Source organism: Mercenaria mercenaria, chromosome 14 (genome assembly GCF_021730395.1).
Source record: "Mercenaria mercenaria strain notata chromosome 14, MADL_Memer_1, whole genome shotgun sequence".
Classification (NCBI taxonomy): Eukaryota; Metazoa; Mollusca; class Bivalvia; order Venerida; family Veneridae; genus Mercenaria; species Mercenaria mercenaria.
In genome coordinates this window covers 43,972,699-43,991,542 of record NC_069374.1, presented here as the reverse complement: position 1 = coordinate 43,991,542, position 18,844 = coordinate 43,972,699, and the positions used below count along the sequence as shown (strand labels likewise).

The 18,844-nt window shown below is 35.9% G+C and overlaps 1 long non-coding RNA gene across 2 annotated transcripts; it reads right to left on the bottom strand.

Annotated features, from left to right (window-relative positions):
- Nucleotides 1-455: 455 nt before the first annotated feature.
- LOC128548474 (uncharacterized) lies at nt 456-18,638 on the bottom strand. 2 transcript variants are annotated; one of them, XR_008367070.1, is made up of 3 exons: nt 18,470-18,638; nt 5,668-5,805; nt 456-4,205 (listed from the first exon to the last, which is right to left on the bottom strand). It is a non-coding gene; the product is annotated as an uncharacterized LOC128548474 (long non-coding RNA). The 2 variants fall into 2 exon arrangements; XR_008367071.1 differs by lacking the exon at nt 18,470-18,638 and adding an exon at nt 14,853-14,972.
- Between the last annotated feature and the right edge of the window lie 206 nt (nt 18,639-18,844).

The window sequence follows — 18,844 nt, the reverse complement described above, 5'->3', positions numbered from 1 at the left end:
CAGCAGTTATTTCCCTTCTCATGCTCTTGGACTAAATAGCGTATACTCTTGATACTGAGTTCATTTAACAAATTCCACATTACAGCAGTTATTTCCCTTCTCATGCTCTTGGACTAAATAGCTTATACTCATGATACTGAGTTCATTTAACAAATTCCATGTTACAGCAGTTATTTCCCTTCTCATGCTCTTGGACTTAATAGCGTATACTCATGATACTGAGTTCATTTAACAAATTCCACATTCCAGCAGTTATTTCCCTTCTCATGCTCTTGGACTAAAAAGCATATACTCATCATACTGAGTTTATTTAACAAAGTCCACATTACAGCAGTTATTTCCCTTTTCATGCTCTTGGACTAAAAAGCATATACTCATCATACTGAGTTTATTTAACAAAGTCCACATTACAGCAGTTATTTCCCTTCTCATGCTCTTGGACTAAAAAGCATATACTCATGATACTGAGTTTATTTAACAAATTCACATTACAGCAGTTATTTCCTTTCTCATGCTCTTGGACTAAAAAGCGTATACTCATAATACTGAGTTTATTTAACAAATTCACATTACAGCAGTTATTTCCCTTTTCATGCTCTTGGACTAAATAGCGTATACTCATAATACTGAGTTCATTTAACAAATTCACATTACAACAGTTATTTCCCTTCTCACACTCTTGGACTAAAAAGCGTATACTCATAATACTGAGTTCATTTAACAAATTCACATTACAACAGTTATTTCCCTTCTCACACTCTTGGACTAAAAAGTGTATACTCATGATACTGAGTTTATTTAACAAATTCACATTACAATAGTTATTTCCCTTCTTATGCTCATGGACTAAAAAGCGTATACTCATAATACTGAGTTCATTTAACAAATTCCACATTACAACAGTTATTTCCCTTCTCATGCTCTTGGACTAAATAGCGTATACTCATAATACTGAGTTCATTTAACAAATTCCCCATTATATTTCAAACATTATCATTGTCTGAATGAAGACAAAAATAATATACACTTTTTTACATCAAAGCTTAACTGAATAAAATTACATGTATGTACACACAGAAATATATGTATATGTATACATATATACAGAACAGACAGTAACTAAACTAGTTTAACCTATTTAACTGCACTATTCTAAAGACTGAACTGTAACACAGAGTCTGTTACACCAGCGGTAAATAAACAATAAAATGTACATAAATTACACATTGAAACAAAACTTTAAGCACTGCTGCCCATTCATATTCACAACCTCAGCAAAAAAATGGGATGTTTATTTACATATTTACAAGTTTGACAAATACACAATTCCAAAATCCTTTGAAATGGTTAGCTTGGCAGCGGACATCATTGATAAATTGAGAGTATGTTTTATCATTTTATCATGTTTAACATCCAGTCAACACAATCATGTCATAAAACAACTTCTCTGCTTTTGATATGGTGGGGCCCAAGTGTACCCAGTGCTCCCATCATATTCATGCATTGGCTGATATCTAGGTAGAACCACTGACCCATTTCAAACCGTAAGTAGAGAGGAGCAAGTACGTGACTCGAAGTCAGCCTCCTAAATCACTCGTCTGCCAGGGCCCAACTTGTTATTGAGAGCACTTACAACTTACTATGCATTTTGACATAAATGAAACATGTTATATACAAACTATGTACAAGTGAATTACAAATGTAACTGGAAAATACAAGGTCCAAACTGTACATTACAAATAAAAATATATATATAAAGAAAATCAAATCATTTCCAACATTAAAATTTAAAAGAGTATAGTTCTTGATGGAAGTTAAAATCTATAAAAAAAATCATAATCAGAACAGCTGACAGGGGGAGTTAATGCTGTATACTATAGTCTGTGCAATAGCCAATGCAATATAACTTTACACTGATTTAAATTGCTGAAAGCAGTATAATGGAAAACTATAAGAGTGTATCATACCAGCAGAATATGTATATAAAAACACATCTCTGTTTAAAAGCCATTATGGAAACAAAAATGAAATATTACAATCGGTCAAAAAGACACTTTGGAGGCATAGAATGCATCAAAGCAGATCCGGTTTTATCTAAAAAAGACATTAATTTGCAAATTCTTTATAATTACTTGTTTTCGTATAATTTTTACTTCTGCATTCTAAATGATTACCATTGATTTTCTTTATTTCTTACTCATTGCTGAACTATCTAAAACACTGTATACCCCATTCATAAGATGAATGCACTTTACACCCTTTACATTTTAAAACTATCATTAAAAACTATACTCATTTAAAAGCAATATAAAACCATTAAACATTTCTAGGATGTGGAGGTCAAAGGAAATTTGTAAAGCTTTTCTAACCAGAATATCTTTATTTCATTTGAAAGACAAAAAAGCGTGTTTTGTATTTATGTCCCTTGTTAACAGATCTGAAGGGTGACAAAGATTTGCACAAAATTTACCACGGACACAATGTTAAAATGCTCCTGTGTAATATTTGTTTTTTTTTCAAAAATTATATTGATAAGGTAAGTATACAAGTATCTCATTTACAATGCGGTCTGCTACATAATAACACAACAATCTGTATTTCCTTCCTAAAAAACCAAACACAAGATATATACATGTATAGACAACTTATTTACATGTAAATTCAACTTAAACAATGCATGTTTATGTACAAAACAATACGGAAAACACTTCAAATCTTAGTATACAAACAAGAACTAAAAAATAAATAACAGGCTAGAAGAGGAACATATTTACACTTCTGTAAGCTCATTTTTTACTCCAATTTAAGCCTAAACCTGTGCTATCAATTCAAACAGGTACTAGTATATGATAATATGACATGAGATGTGTATTCCCCGAGTGATGTAACAAAATGCTTAGCATCAATTAAGTGAGGATGAAACTGCTACAGAATTACAGACAGTATACTTACATATAAATTAACAAGAGCTGTCGGAGGACAGCAATGCTCAACTATTCAACAGCCTTGCCAAATTGAATGAGTACAAAAGTCGAAAAAAGGGCACAATTTTGTAAAAAGGCAAAATAGAGTTATGGAACCTGTGCAATGTAAGTCAGTTTATCACAGTAAATAAGTGTGTGAACTTTCAATCCATTCCCACAAGTGGTTACTGAGATACCAGCTTACATACAAAACCTTAACCAAAAATTTCTAAGTAAAAAAAGGGGCATAATTTTGTAAAAAAGCAAAATAGAGTTATTCACCTGTGCAATGTAAGTCAGTTTATCACAGTGAATAAGTGTGAGAAGTTTCAATTCATCCCCACAAGTGGTTTCTGAGATACCAGCTTACATACAAAAACTTAACTAAATCGGGACATGGACGCGGACGCATGGGCGAGTTCAATAGCGCTACTATTCTATGAATAGTCGAGCTAAAAATGTATTGTCTATGCTATGTACATGTATGTACAAAATGAGATATAAGAAAGGCATGTTATGTAAAACATAATGATTCTGATTTCCCTGAGTATTCAAAGTCCTGAATAAACAAATGGCAGCATATGAACTGACAGAGCGAAAGACACACATGGTATGACATATATAATTTGTACATTCATTATGTGTTATGTATGATTAGACAAGCTGTTATGAGTTCATCCAGCCCTCTTTGTACTGATGTGAGCTAAAAAAACATAACAATATCTGAATGTTTCCATCTTGGGTTCAAATTTAAAAACATAAACATCCACATAATCAAAAGAATTAAAGAAGTCGCTAATCACTACAGGTGATTCTATATTTACTGGTTTTAAAATCTCAACTTCTTTGTTTAAATAGAATTGCACTGCGAGGCCCATTATTCTAATTCAGATTCATATTGCTGTATCGAAAAACTTTCTTTTAAACATTACATACAATTTCATAGGAGCTGGTAAGCAAATAGTTATGCACAACTGCTGGTCTGCAAGCTTAGTTACTTCTCAGTTAAACTGGGATCCACCTTAGTACTTTCATCAGTCTTTGTCTACTTAAGTCTAGTAGAATTGGTTGACTGTAAAGACTAAGTTACTGTTACGTAAATGTCTTGAGATCCAGATATAACTGTACAACCATTGTCTGATAAATTTTCAGTTGAAGAGGGATCCTGGACGTAAAACTAATGGTCTATGAATTTACTACTTAGTGGCGCTGAATTCTAGGTTCTGGATTGCAGCTGGTGCTCTGAAAACACTGTAAACATGTTTTGTTAGTTTGAAAGATTTGTAATAAATATAAAACGTTTCCGAACAGTTGTTTGTATAGTGCTATGGATAAATGTTTCAAATGACAATGTACGTTGTTCAACAAGGGAGCCAAGATGACCCTTGGTTGCTCAGCTGAGTAACCTACCATAACAGTGTAAACATGTTTGACCTAGTGACCCAGTTTTGATACCATATACCACAGATTCAAACTCATCCGAGCATGCAAGAAGATAATATTCTGACCAAGTTTCATAAAGATTTGAGCAATTAAATGTCCTCTAGAGTGTCAACAAGATTTTTCTTTGATTTGGCCAAGTGACTTAGTTTTTGCCCCAACCTGATCCATTTTTAACCTGTCTGAGATTTCATGAAGACAAAATTTTGAATGATTTGCATTAAGATTGGACTATCAAAGTGGCTTCTTGATTGTAAAGAAGCATTTTCTTTGACTTGACCAAATGACACCTAGTCTAAAATTTTATAAAGACGAACATTCTGCCTGTTTCGTGAGATTGGAGCAAATAAGTGGCCTGTAGAAAGTAAACCTTTGATTTGCCCAGATGAACTATTTATTGACCCAGATTCAAAATCATCTAAGACTTGGTGATTCATCAAGATCCAGTGAAAAAGGCAGCCCTTGTTTTTCTTTGATTTGACCCGGTGACCAAGGTTTTGACCCAAGATTACCTATATTAATATTTGACTTAGAGGTCATCAAAACAAACATTCTGACTAAATTTCATGAAGATCCAGTGCAAAAATGCAGCATACACGAGACTTTTCTTCAGTTTTTGATCGGATGACACAGTTTTTGACCCCAGATGACCAATATTCTAACTTGACAAACATTTTGACCAAGTTTCACGAAGATAGGGTCATAAATGTGGCCTAATTAACAAGCTTTTTCTCTGATTTGACCGTGTGACCTAGATTTTGACCTGACATGACCCATATTCAAAACTTAACCTAGAGGTCATCAAGAGAAACATTCTGACCAACTTTCAAACCTAAACATTTGGACTTTGGAGTGTAAACAAGATTTTCCTTTGATCTGGTATATTGACCTAGTTTTTATCCCAACATAACCTAGTTTCAAAATCAAGACATTCTGACCAAGTTTCATAAAGACCCGAGTGTCATCTAGAGTTTGAACAAGGCAAAAGTTGACGCACACCGGACAAAACACGACGCTGGACAATTGACCGGTCACAATACCTCACTTTAAGCAGTACGTGCTCAGGTGAGCTAAAAATTGGTTAAGATACTGTATCCATTCAACACTTTTCATTGCATGCTCTTTGAGTAAAATGCAAAATATAGAATTGTGTTACATGAAATGATATACGAGATTCTGAACGTATGTAGAATACGTTTTTAATTTTTTTAATATAGTAACTTGCAAAGTAGAATTATCACTTTTGTTGTATCATTTAACTTACATGATCTTAGATGAAAGACCTCTACATGTTAATAAGGCCAGGTTTTCCTGAATGTCGATGTTGTAATACCCTTCTAATCAATAATGGAGAGCTCCATTGCCTGCTGGTTTAGAAATATTTGTCTCTGTTGGACCAGAACTGAAACAAGAATTAACAGTTTGCAAATTTATCACTTCAATGTCTACAACCTAAAACAAAATTGCTTGACAACCAGACATTAAGGTGGAATAGCACTTTGTAATTTTTTTACAACCCGCATATGATTTTGATATCATATTAAAGTAGAAGTTACCCAGCCATGAATGTGTAACTGTTTTCTTGGTTATTAGTGGAACTTTTTAGCTATGACGTCGCAAAATTTACAATGCATGTCCGTTTTGACGGCATGTTGAAAAGCGATAAAAAATTGGTTTATTAGTCCCCTACTGGTTGAAAACCAGTTTCTGGGACTATAGGAATGCGCTTTTCCATCCGTCCGTCATTACATCTGTCTTTCCGTCCGTCCGCAATTTTGTGTCAGGTCATTAAATCTGTCATCCATGAAGGGATTTTAATATTACCTGGCATAAATGTTCCCCATGATGAGACGACGTGTCATGTGCAAAACCCAGACCCCTAGCTTAAAGGTCACAGTTGGAGGTCAAATGTCAACAGGGCCTTTTTCCTGTCTGGTCCATAACTCTGCCATCCATGAAGGGATTTTAATATTACTTGGCACAAATGTATCTCATAATAAGACAATAAATCATGCACAGCTTTCAGACCCCTAGCCTAAAGGTCAAGGTCACACTTGGCAGTCAAATGTTAAAATGGCATGAACAGGGTCTGTTTTGTGTCCATTCTATTACTCTGCCTTCCATGAAGGTATTTCAATATTACTTGGCAAAAATGTTCCACATGATGAGATGACGTGTCATGCGCAAAACTCGGACCCCTAGCTCAAAGGTTAAGGTCACAATTGGAGGTCAAAGGTCAATAGGGTTGTTTTCCTGTCCGGTCCAGAATCCTGTCATCCATCAAGGGATTTTGAATATTACTTGGCATAAATATTCCCCATGATTAGACAGAGTGTCATGCGTAAAACCCAGAGCCTTAACTAAAAGGTCAAGATCACCCTTTGAGATAAAAGGTCAATGGGACATTTTTCCTGTCCAGTGTATAACTTTGTCATGCAAAACAGGATTTGAATATTACTTGGCACAATGTTTGCCACTACGAGACGGAGTGCCATGGGCAACAACCTGGTGCCTAGGTCAGATGTCAAGGTCACACATAGAGCCCAAAGGTCAGATACAAGAATGACTTGGTCTGGAACACTTCTTCATGCATGAAGGGATTTTGCTGTAACTTGGCATAAATGTTCACTACCATGAAATGGCTTGTTTTGTGCAAGAACCAGGTCCCTATGTCTATGGTCAAGGTCACATTTAGAGGTCAAATGCCAAATTCAAGAATGACTTTGTCCGGAGCATTCCTTCTTCATGCATGGAGGGATTTTGATGTAACTTGGCACAAATGTTCACCACTATGATGCACCTTTGTTTTTAGAATTATGTCCCTATGTTGTTACTATAAATAGCTTATATTGTAACTTATTTATTACGTAGGGAAAAACTGAGATCAGTTTTTTGTGGTACAACATGCACGTTACATCCAATTTTTAGGTGTAATATCTGACATAATATACCTGGTAAAGAGTTTTGTGTGGACGTATATAGAATTTGTTTTTTTTTACTATAAATTACCTATATGATACCTTTTTTCATAACCGGCCAAAAATTGCTATATGAAAACAACTTCTATAATTTTTGTATGTACAAATTTTAATCCAAGTGTTTTGTTATAACATATTGTATAGTAGTTGCAACTTGACCGCGATGGTTGACCTTAGGCTGATTATTCATATCGATTATTTCATTTTAGAAATCAAGGGTGCTTAGGGTAGCCGTATACATTTATATGGTATTGGTTTGTTTACAGAGCATTATCAAAGTACATATACTTACATTTGATCAGTTAAAGCTTTCCAATACACTAATTTATATTTACACAAATTGATATTTCCTTTTTCTCGTGCAGCTCGAGTCGTGTTTTACGTACACTCCTTTTCAATAATAGGTTGTGCCTCATTATGTACTATAATACAAAGGTCAACCATCGGGGTCAAGTTGCGTCCACTATATATATAGTACAATATTGTTTATACATTGTTGACAGATTTCAGTTCATTATGTTATACTGCAGACGAGAAAATTAGGTGCCTTCCAGCAGGGGACTCTGTGTTGCAATTTAAAAAAATTAGCAGTACTTCATTCGCTTGCTTTCTCTCAATTGCCTATTTTTCAATTTACAGCAAAGAAACTTACATAATTATGTGTGTTATATAAAGGTCTACGGCACTGGACAGTATTTGTCACTTTTGTTTTCAAAATGATGGAAAAAAGAAAAAAAAAAACGACATTCTGAAAATTTTAGTTTATTGAAAAAATCACACACTCGTTTAATTAACAGGAAAACGACTCATTTAATTTTGCCAAAGTTTTATATATTCAAGACAAAAAAGTATTCTATTTAGTCACTGACTCTGTCCCCTATCCGACAAACAAAAAGTGACCTCAAAGTGCATTCTTAGATACAATGCGGGATGGTTTTCATAAGAATATTCTATATAATACTTAACAAGAGGGCCAAGATTGCCCTAGGTCACTCACCTGTGTTACACACCATAACAGTGTAAACATGTTTTACCTAGTGATTTCACGGAGACAAGTATTCTGACTAATTTTCATTAAGATTGGACCAAAAAACGTGGCCTCTTGTCAGTGTTAACAATCATTTTCTTTCATTTGACCTTGTTTTTTACCCCCATGACCTAGAGTCAAACTTGTCCAAATGTTATTAAATGAAAATAAACATTCTGACAAAGTTTTGGGAAGATTGGAGCAAAAAAGTAACCTCTAGAGTGTATACAAGCTTTTCCTAGGATCTGACCAAGTGACCTAGTTTCTGACCCCACGTGACCCAAATTTAAAATCGTTCAAGACTTCATAACAAACATTCTGACCAAATATTATGAAGATAGAATCAAAAATGTACACAAGATTAGATGTCATGCGCTTGAGATAAGATATCATGACCTCAATATAAGACGTCGTTGGCTCGAGATAAGATGATTTGATTTAAATAAATGTCTTTCTACTAAACATAACATTGCATTGTACAGTGCTGGTACCCTTAAAATATTTACACTGTAAAGTTGGATCTTGTTTGTAGACAGAAATTTTTCTATAAAGAATAAAGATATAAAAGTATGTTAGCATTCACATTATTAGCAACTTTGTTCAAACAGTATGAAATGCTTAAACTGGCACACTGTCCCAACTGTAAGCAGGGTATATGCGCCATATTAACTGAGAAGGTCAGAAAAAGTGCTAGTTTAACAAACAGATCAAAAATAATGAATTCATTGTCATCATATTTTGATACGAAGTGAAATTCACGTTAGCAAATACAATTTTAGTATACATTTCAGCGCCATTGTAAGTGCACATATTGTAGCATTCCATTTCATATTTCTTTAAACTCCCGAATTGTTGAAATTCAAAATTCGATAGCTTGTGCTATTTCATTGTGCAAGCTTAAAATACAATTGTAAACTAGAAATGTGTCCATGGGACACAGATGCCCCCACTACATGACAAAGGACACAATTTTTTTCCTAGGTCAGGGGCCATAACTCCCACAATACTGAATGAATCCAGACGCGAAACCCCAGGTGCACAACCGCAAATGCTGACCAACATTCCTTTAAACTTTGGTGACTTTAGGTCAAATACTTTTGGAGCTACGCGCGACACAACATTAAAACGACCAATTTTTAACTAAGTCAGGGGCCATAACTCCTACATGACTGAACGAATCCGGATGCAAAACCCCAGGTGCACAACTGCACATGCTGACCAACATTCCTGTAAATTTTGGTGACTCTAGGTCAAATACTTTAGGAGCTACGCGCGACACAATATTAAAATGATCAATTTTTAACTAAGTCAGGGCCATAACTCCTACAAGACTGAATGAATCCAGACGCGAAACCCCAGGTGCACAACTACACATGCTGACCAACAATCCTGTAAAGTTTTGTGACTCTATGTCAAATACTTTTGGAGCTACGCATGACACAACATTCTCGGACGGACGGACGTTCTGATTCAGACAAGGGCAAATCTATATGCTCCCCTCAAAAGTGGGGGCATAAACATAAATCTGTTAAGTTATACTTGAAGCTATGTGTAGGGGGCAAAAAGATGGAATTCATTTGTAAAAGCTATGCAACTTTTTAAACATTCATAGATGTGCGATATGATTGCATCGATATTGCGCGAAAAAACCTATATCAAATGTTTAATCAAATGGAAATTGTGATATGCATGACATTTTTCACTTACAGATCTGTGTTATTGCTAATGAGCTAAAAACAAGAAAGTAGGTCAGTAGGTCAAGGTCACAGTCAGGTGACCCCTAAATACTTGGGGTCATCAGGTAATTTTATAATTAAACAGTCTAGGAAATATGATCTGATAATTTTTGAAGTATGTTTTCCTATATAACTCATATAACAAGTGACCCCCGGGGCAGGGCCTCTTTTCACCCCAGAGACATAATTTGAACAATCTTGTTAGAGATCCACTAGGCAATGCTACAGACCAAATATCAAAGGCCTAGGCCTTGAACTTTCAGACAAGAAGATTTTTAAAAAAAAATTCCTATATAAGTCTATGTAAAACTTGGAACCCCTAGGGCAGGGCCTCTTTTCACCCCAGGGGCATAATTTGAACAATCTTGGAGGAGGACCACAAGGCAATGCTACGTACCGAATATCAAAGGCCTAGGTCTTGTGATTTCAGACAAGAAGATTTTTAAAGTTTTTTCCTATATAAGTCTATGTAAAACTTGGGACACCCTGGGTGGGGCCTCGTTTCAACTCGGGAGGGGGGGGGGGGGCATAATTTGAATAATCTTGGTAGAGGACCACTAGGCAACCCAACATACCAAATATCAAAAGCCTAGGCTGTGCAGTTTCAGACAAGGAGATTTATAAAAAAAATTCCTATATAAGACTATGTAAAACTTGGAACCCCCGGGGCAGGGCCTCTTTTCACCCCAGGGAAATAATTTGAACAATCTTGGTAGAGGACCATTAGATGATGTTACATGCCAAATATAGAGGCTCTACTCCTTGCGGTTTTGGACAAGAAAATTTTCAAAGTTTTTCCTTTTGGTTGCCATGGCAACCAGAATTCTGTATGGAATTCAATTCTTTGAAATTTTTTTAAAGAAGACCATCCAAGGAACATCCCTGTGAAGCTTCATCAAAATTGGCCTGTTGGTTAAGGAGGAGATGTTGTTTAAAGGAAAGTGTGGATGAACGGACGCTGGACGGTGAGCGATCACAATACCTCACCCTGAGCACTTTGTGCTCATGTGAGCTAAAAACAATACATAATGCAAAAATACTTTTAAAAGCTTGATACTTTGATATTTCTGTCATAATTCAATTATGCGCATACAATTAGATCGTGAGTGAAAACGTATTGTGACTGTTCATCCATATTATTCTATTGACATGATTGACGCAACGTTAATTAGATAGAGTTTTATGCGTTATATTTTGACATCTCATTTTACTGAGAGATATGTTAAATAAACCATTAATTTATCAAGGCAGTCTGAATCCCCAGCCACTGTTATGGATAGTGAAAGGGTAAACCTTTGACCTTGAGCTGTGACCTTGTCCTTGAACTTACATTACTGACTCATGAATCCAGCATATCATCTTGATGAGGTGATCATTTGATCCAAGTTTCATAAAAATCCTTCCAAGAGGTTTGACATTTGACCTTGAGTTGTGACATTGACCTTGAAGTGATATAGCTAATTCATGAGTTCTTGATGTGGTAATCATTTGACCCAAGTTTAATGAAAATCCTTCAAGGGGTTTAGGAGATACAGAGTGGACAAAAAATGGAATGCTCAAACCATTATAGCCTTGACCCTGAGCCGAAATGGCTGACTCATGAGTTCTGCACATCTTCTTGATGAGGTGATCATTTGACCCTGGTTTCATATGAATCCTTCAAGGGGATTAGGAGATACAGAGCGGACACAAAATGGAAGGCTCAAACCTTCGACTCTGAGTTGTGACCTTGACCTTAAGCCAACATTGCTGACTCATAAGTTCTGCACACTATACCGATAAAGTGATCATATGACCAGTTTCATGAAAATCCTTTTAGGGGTTACGGAGAAACAGAGCAGACACAAAATGGAAGGCTCAAACATTTAACCCTAAGTTGTGACCTTGACCTTGAGTCGGCATGCCTGACTCATAAGTTCTGCACATCCTCTTAAAGAGGTGATCATTTGACCCAAGTTTTATAAAATTCCTTCAAGGGGTTTAGGAGACATAGTGCGGACACAAAATGGAAGGCTAAAACATTTAACCCTAAGTTGTGACACTGAACTTGAGTTTGCATGGCTGACGCATGAGTTCTGCACATCCTCTTGAAGAGGTGATCATTTGATCCAAATTTTATTAAATTCATTCAAGGGGTTTAAGAGACACAGAGCGGACACGAAATTGAAGGCTAATACCTTTGACCTTGAGTTGTGACCTTGACCTTTAGCAGACATGGCTGACTCATGAGTTGATGAGGTGATCCTTTGATCCAAGTTTCATGAAAATCCTTCAAGAGGTTAAGGAGATATGGAGCAGATACGAAAGTGTTACAGACTGACAGACGGAAGGACGGAGACCATTCATATAACCCCCACCGGGCAAGGGATTAAAAATAAGTGGATGGTAAAAGTACTTAATTTTTTAATATTTGATCAAACATAAGTTTATCTAAAACTTGGCAAAAAAAATTCAAGTTGTTTTTTTTGTTAATTAGACAAGTGTGCCATTTTTTCTAAATACCTAAACAACTGAGAATGTCGTTCTCCTTCATTTTTTTCCATAAATTTGAAAACAAAATTGACAAAAACCGTCTAGCGTCGTAGACCTTTGTATAACACACATAAAGATTTAAGTTTCATTGCTGTAAATAGAACAAGAGGACCATGATTGTCCTGAATCGCTCACCTGTCCCCACATGACCCAGTTTTGAACTGAGCATGACGTCGTTTTTTCTATTATTTGACATAGTGACCTAGTTTTAGAGCTCATGTGACCCAGTTTTGAACTTGACCTAGACATCATCGAGATATAAATTCTGACCAATTTTCATGAAGATCATTTGAAAAATATGGCCTCTAGAGAGGTCACAAGGTTTTTCTATTATTTGACCTACTGACCTAGTTTTTGATGGCATGTGACCCAGTTTCGAACTTGACCTAGATATCATCAAGTTGAACATTCTCACCAATTTTCATCAAGATCTCCTGAACAGTATGGCTTCTAGAGAGGTCACTAGGTTTTTCTATTTTTAGACCTAATGACCTAGTTTTTGACTGCACGTGACCCACTTTCAAATTTGATCTAGATATCATCAAGGTGAACATTCAGACCAACTTTCATGATGATCCATTGAAAAATATGGTCTCTAGAGAGGTCACAAGGTTTTTCTATTTTTAGACCTAATGACCTAGTTTTTGATCGCATGTGACCCAGTTTCGAACTTGACCTAGATATCATCAAGGTAAACATTCTCACCAATTTTCATGAAGATCCATTGAAAAATACGGCCTCTAGAGAGGTCACAAAGTTTTTCTATTTTTAGACCTACTGATCTAGTTTTTGACCGCACGTGACCCAGTTTCAAATCTGACCTAGATATCATCAAGGTAAACTTTCTGACCAATTTTCATGAAGATCCATTGAAAAATATGGCCTCTAGGGAGGTCACAAGGATTTTCTATTTTTAGACCTACTGACCTAGTTTTGGACCGCACGTGACCCAGTTTCGAACTTGACCTAGATATCATCAAGATGAACATTCTGACTAATTTTCATGAAGATCCATTGAAAAATATGGCTTCTAGAGAGGTCACTATGTTTTTCTATTTTTAGACCTAATGACCTAGTTTTTGACCGCACGTGACCCACTTTCAAACTTGATCTAGATATCATCAACGTGAACATTCAGACCAACATCCATGAAGATCCATTGAAAAATATGGTCTCTAGAGAGGTCACAAGGTTTTTCTATTTTTAGACCTAATGACCTAGTTTTTGATCGCATGTGACCCAGTTTTGAACTTGACCTAGATATCATCAAGCTGAACATTCTGACCAATTTTCATGAAGATCCATTGAAAAATATGGCCCCTAGGGAGGTCACAAAGTTTTTCTATTTTTAGACCTACTGGCCTAGTTTTTGACCGCACTTGACCCAGTTTCGAACTTGATCTAGATATCATCAAGATGAATATTCTGATCAATTTTTATGAAGATCCATTCACAAGTATGGCCTCTAGAGAGGTCACAAGGTTTTTCTATTTTTAGACCTACTGACCTAGTTTTTGACCGCACGTGACCCAGTTTTTAACTTGACCTAGATATCATCAAGGTTTTTCTATTTTTAGACCTACTGACCTAGGTTTTGACTGCACATGACCCAGTTTCGAACTTGACCTAGATATCATCAAATGACCTAGACTTAGATCCCATGAAAAATGTGACCTCTAGAGTGGACACAAGCAAAAGTTTACGCACGCACGCACGCACGCACGACGGACGCTGCGCCATCACAAAAGCCCACCTTGTCACTTTGTGACAGGTGAGCTAAAAATAAACAAATGAGAGAAAATAAACCTATTTTTTATTGCTTTTGAACGTGGCGCAAAAACAGACGTGAAAGGTAATGTTTGCGACATCATAGCTAAAATGTTTCACTAATAACCAAAAAAAAAGTTACACATGCATGGCTGAGTTAACTTCTACTTTAAAATGATATCAAAAACATACTCGGGTTGTAAAAAAAATACAAAATGCTATTCCACCTTAAAAATCCATAAGTTGCTCAGGAACACTTCAAGCCTTTTTGCTTTAAAAGCAATTTATAGATCTAATATTTTGCTTTTAAAAACAAATGTGGTAAAAATTTTGAAAACAACAGTGCCGAACAGTTAGAATATAAATATGGTATTATGTAATATTAAATATGTCAGACGCTGCAACTTACCTCTGACATAGGAACTGCGGAAGTTAGAAAAGGACACTAAATTTTGGCAAACTTGATTAACTTCAAGGAGGACTCAGCTGGTTATCAATTTTGACCAGTTGTAATGGAGAGACATGTGCTTATATATGAACTACTATACAAGTATACATAATTGCATTGAAATTGTGGACAGGGTTTGTAGGTTTTTATATCAATGTAACCTTGAAATCTTTATTTGTTTACTAGTGTATTTTTTTACTTTTGCTTCAAAAATCCCAAGGAATGATGCACGTGTAGCTTTAGTGATCGATATATATTTCTGTAAAGTTTCATGAAGATCCACAGATATGATAATAAAATACAATCAAAAGTCCTTATTTTTCTTTATAAAATCAAGGGATAGAACTGATGATGTACAGGTTTCCCTAAGACAGATATTGCTATGGAGTAAAGATATCTGACATCTATACCATAATGCTCTGCAAATAAGATAAACTTTTAATGAAAACTAAACATCTCCTAAAATGCGCAAAACAACTTCAACAAGTCAAGTTTTAAGCAAAAAATTTCATAAAAGATTTTGAACACTTCCTAACGCATTGTGGATCTAATGTAGCCAGAGGCCATGTTCATATTGTTGCCAGCATGTTTTCTGAGTAAAAAAAAATGTAGACGTATTTAAAGTGTTAATTGAGCTATTGTGCAAAAAATAAATGGCAGGTCGCGCACAACGTGCCAACTTGGGCTATTTTTGCCTTAAAGATTAGTGTAATGAAGCCAGGAGAAAATTATAATAAAGTTCAAAGTGCATGTATAATATTATGTAACCTTACCTTATTCTTAATTACTGTCAAAGCTTTTTCTGAAGACCAGATGTAAACCAAGGTCACCTTATTCTTAAGCAATGTCAAACTTGTTCTAAAGACCACATGTAAACCAAGTTCACTTTATTCTTAAAAGCTGTCAAACCTTTTCAGAAGACCACACTCATGTAAACAAAGGAAACCTTATTTTAAAGTACTGTCAAACCTGTTCTAAAGACCACATATTAACCAAGGTCACCAGCTCATCTCAAGTACTGTCAAACATGTTCTGAATACCACATGTAAACCAAGGTCACCTTATTCTTCATTACTATGAAACTTGTTGTGATGACCACATGTTAACCAATTTCACCTTGTTCTTAAGTACTGTCAAAACCTGTTCAGTAGACCACATGTAAACCAAGGTTACCTTAGCTTAAAGTACTGTCAAACCTGTTCTAAAGACCATATATTAACCATGGTCACCTCATACTGTCAAACCAAATCTGCAGACCATATATAAACCAATGTAACCTTATTCTTAATTACTGTCAAACCTGTTCTGAAGACCACATATAAACCAAGTCACCTTATACTTAAGTACTGTCAAACATGTTCTGAATACCACATGTAAACCAAGGTCACCTTTTTCTTAAGTACTGTCAAACCAGTTCTGCAGACCACATGTAAACAAAGGTCATCTTATTTTTAAGTACTGTCAAATCTGTTCTGAAAACCACATCTAAATCAAGGTCACATTATACTTAAGTACTTTTAAATCTGTTCTGAAGACCAAAATATGAACAAACTTCTCCAGGTTCTTATGTACAGTCAACCTGAGTTGGTTATCGCACATAAACTCTCAAGTAATGTTAAACCTGTGCTGATGATTACATATAACCAAAGGGCCGCCAAGCTAATAAATAGGGTTAAACCTGTGCTGATGTCATTATCCACCAAAACCACTGGGCTCTAAGCACAGTCAACCTTTGCTCATGACCACCTGTGGACCAAAGCCACCAGACTTTTTAATAACAATCATACATGTAGTGATGAACACATGTGAACCCCTTTGGGTTGATGACCATATGCAAAACCAAAGGGCACCTTTTCTTTTTAGTACTGCCAACCTGTTCTGATGACCCAAAAAGCGATTTTAAGGTCTTTTGATTCTTATGAACTCGAGCGGCACTGAGGTCACAAATTAAATCTCAAGTACTTGTGAAGCCTTGAATACTGATTAAAACCCATACTGATGACCACATTTTTGAACAAAACCCCCATTAGTACTTCAGTCCTAATCTGGTGACAAATTTTAAACCAAGGCCACCGGACCAATGTACAGCGAAACCTGTGAAGATGACTGACTGCACATTAAGGTCACCATTTCTTAATTACAGTCAAACATGTGCTAAATGACCAAATCTGATGGAAGGACATCAGTCTTTTAAATACAGTCAAACAAAGGCTTGGCTCTTTAAGACCTCTTGTTTAATTTCCGATAAAAGCATACCTTGAAATATTGCTGAAAAATGGATTGCAATGCTAACTGAACAAGCAAATTTGATGAATTGATATCCCCCGCCAAAAGGGTCTGTGGTGAGGAACGGCAAAAAAAAATATCCGGCAAAAAGTTAAGAATGTTACAAGGAAGCAAATAATTTCATTAGTCAAAATCAAATCAACAGAAAATGAATGTTTTTTTTTTTTTTTTTTTTTTTTTTGGGGGGGGGGGGGGGGGGGGGGGGGGGGGGGGGGGGGGGGGGGGGGGGGGGAAAAAAGAGGGAAAAACTGAAAAATGAAAAAAAAGGGGAATGCAATGAAAAAGGTGGGGGCATGACCGTTGGAGACGTTGGGGGGTGAGAGAATGGTACAACTTTACATGTTTTAAAAAAAGAAATAAAAAAAGAATGATTTTTTTTTATTTTTTTGGGGGGGGGGGGGGGGGGGAGGGGATGGGGTTGAGAGGGGGAGGGGGTGTGACCAAGGCAAGGTGGCGACCAGGTGTAGGTTCACAACTTCACATGTTTATAATGAAATTCTTCCAATTGGTTGGTTTTTATGTACAAATCTGTGGATTTTTAAACAATTAAATGGCAATAACTCTATGGAAAATTGACCAATAAAAAAAAGAACATGGGGGGCATCATCAAAGTATGTTGGTTCATATTTATTTCAAGTTTCATGAAATTCTAACAATGTTTCTGAGATGGACGCAGACGTGATTTTCATTAATCAAGGGGAATAACTCTAACGGAAATTGACCAATCAAAAAAGAAAGACTTGACGGGCATCATTGCAGTATGTTGGCTCATGTTTATTTCAAGTCTGATGAAATTCTACCTGCTTGTTCCTGAGAAATGGCTGCGGTTGGACATTTTGTGCATTTTTCATTAAATCAAGGGCAATAACTCTAAGGGAAATTGACCAATCAAAAACAAACTTGAAGGGCATCATCCCAATATTCTGGTTCATGTCTCTTTCAAGTTTAATGAAATTCTAACTGCTAGTTACTGAGAAATGGCTGCAGACGAACATTTTTCATTAAATCAAGGGCAATAACTCTAAGGGAAATTGATCAATCAAAAAAAACTTGACGGGCATCACCGCAGTATATTGGTTGATGTTTATTTCAAGTTTGATGAAATTCTACCTGCTAGTTACTGAGAAATGGCTGGACGGACGGAATCACGGACAGAGAACGCCATTTCAATACCCGCTTCCTGATTTCATCGGCAGGGGATAATTAATAGATGTATTTACATACATGTATAAAAACTTAGCAAAGAGTACTTGCAGCCTGACATTTCTGATTTATCCAAAATATAAGACTACCTTTGTGTGTTCACAAATGTCAATAAACATAATTCTCTGTGCCATCTCTCTCATGACCTTAAGCAGCCTGTTACCACGGTGTCTGTTGCTGTAAATCATAAAATAATCATACAGTATCAGTACATGTCATTCTGCAATAAACTACCAGTATTTTCATAAGTAATGTAGACTAAGACTGCCACATTAAACTTAAAGATATTCATTTTTCTTTGTTTTTAAAAATAAATCAGTAATGCTATAATTTGACCGATAGGATAATTCAAAGCCACCCCTTTTACATCAGTCCCATTGCCAAAAGCAAAGTAAGCCTCAAATTTATCTTCATTTGTCTGTTTTGCTAAGTTTAACTGACATAACAGCAATTCAGGGTCCAGA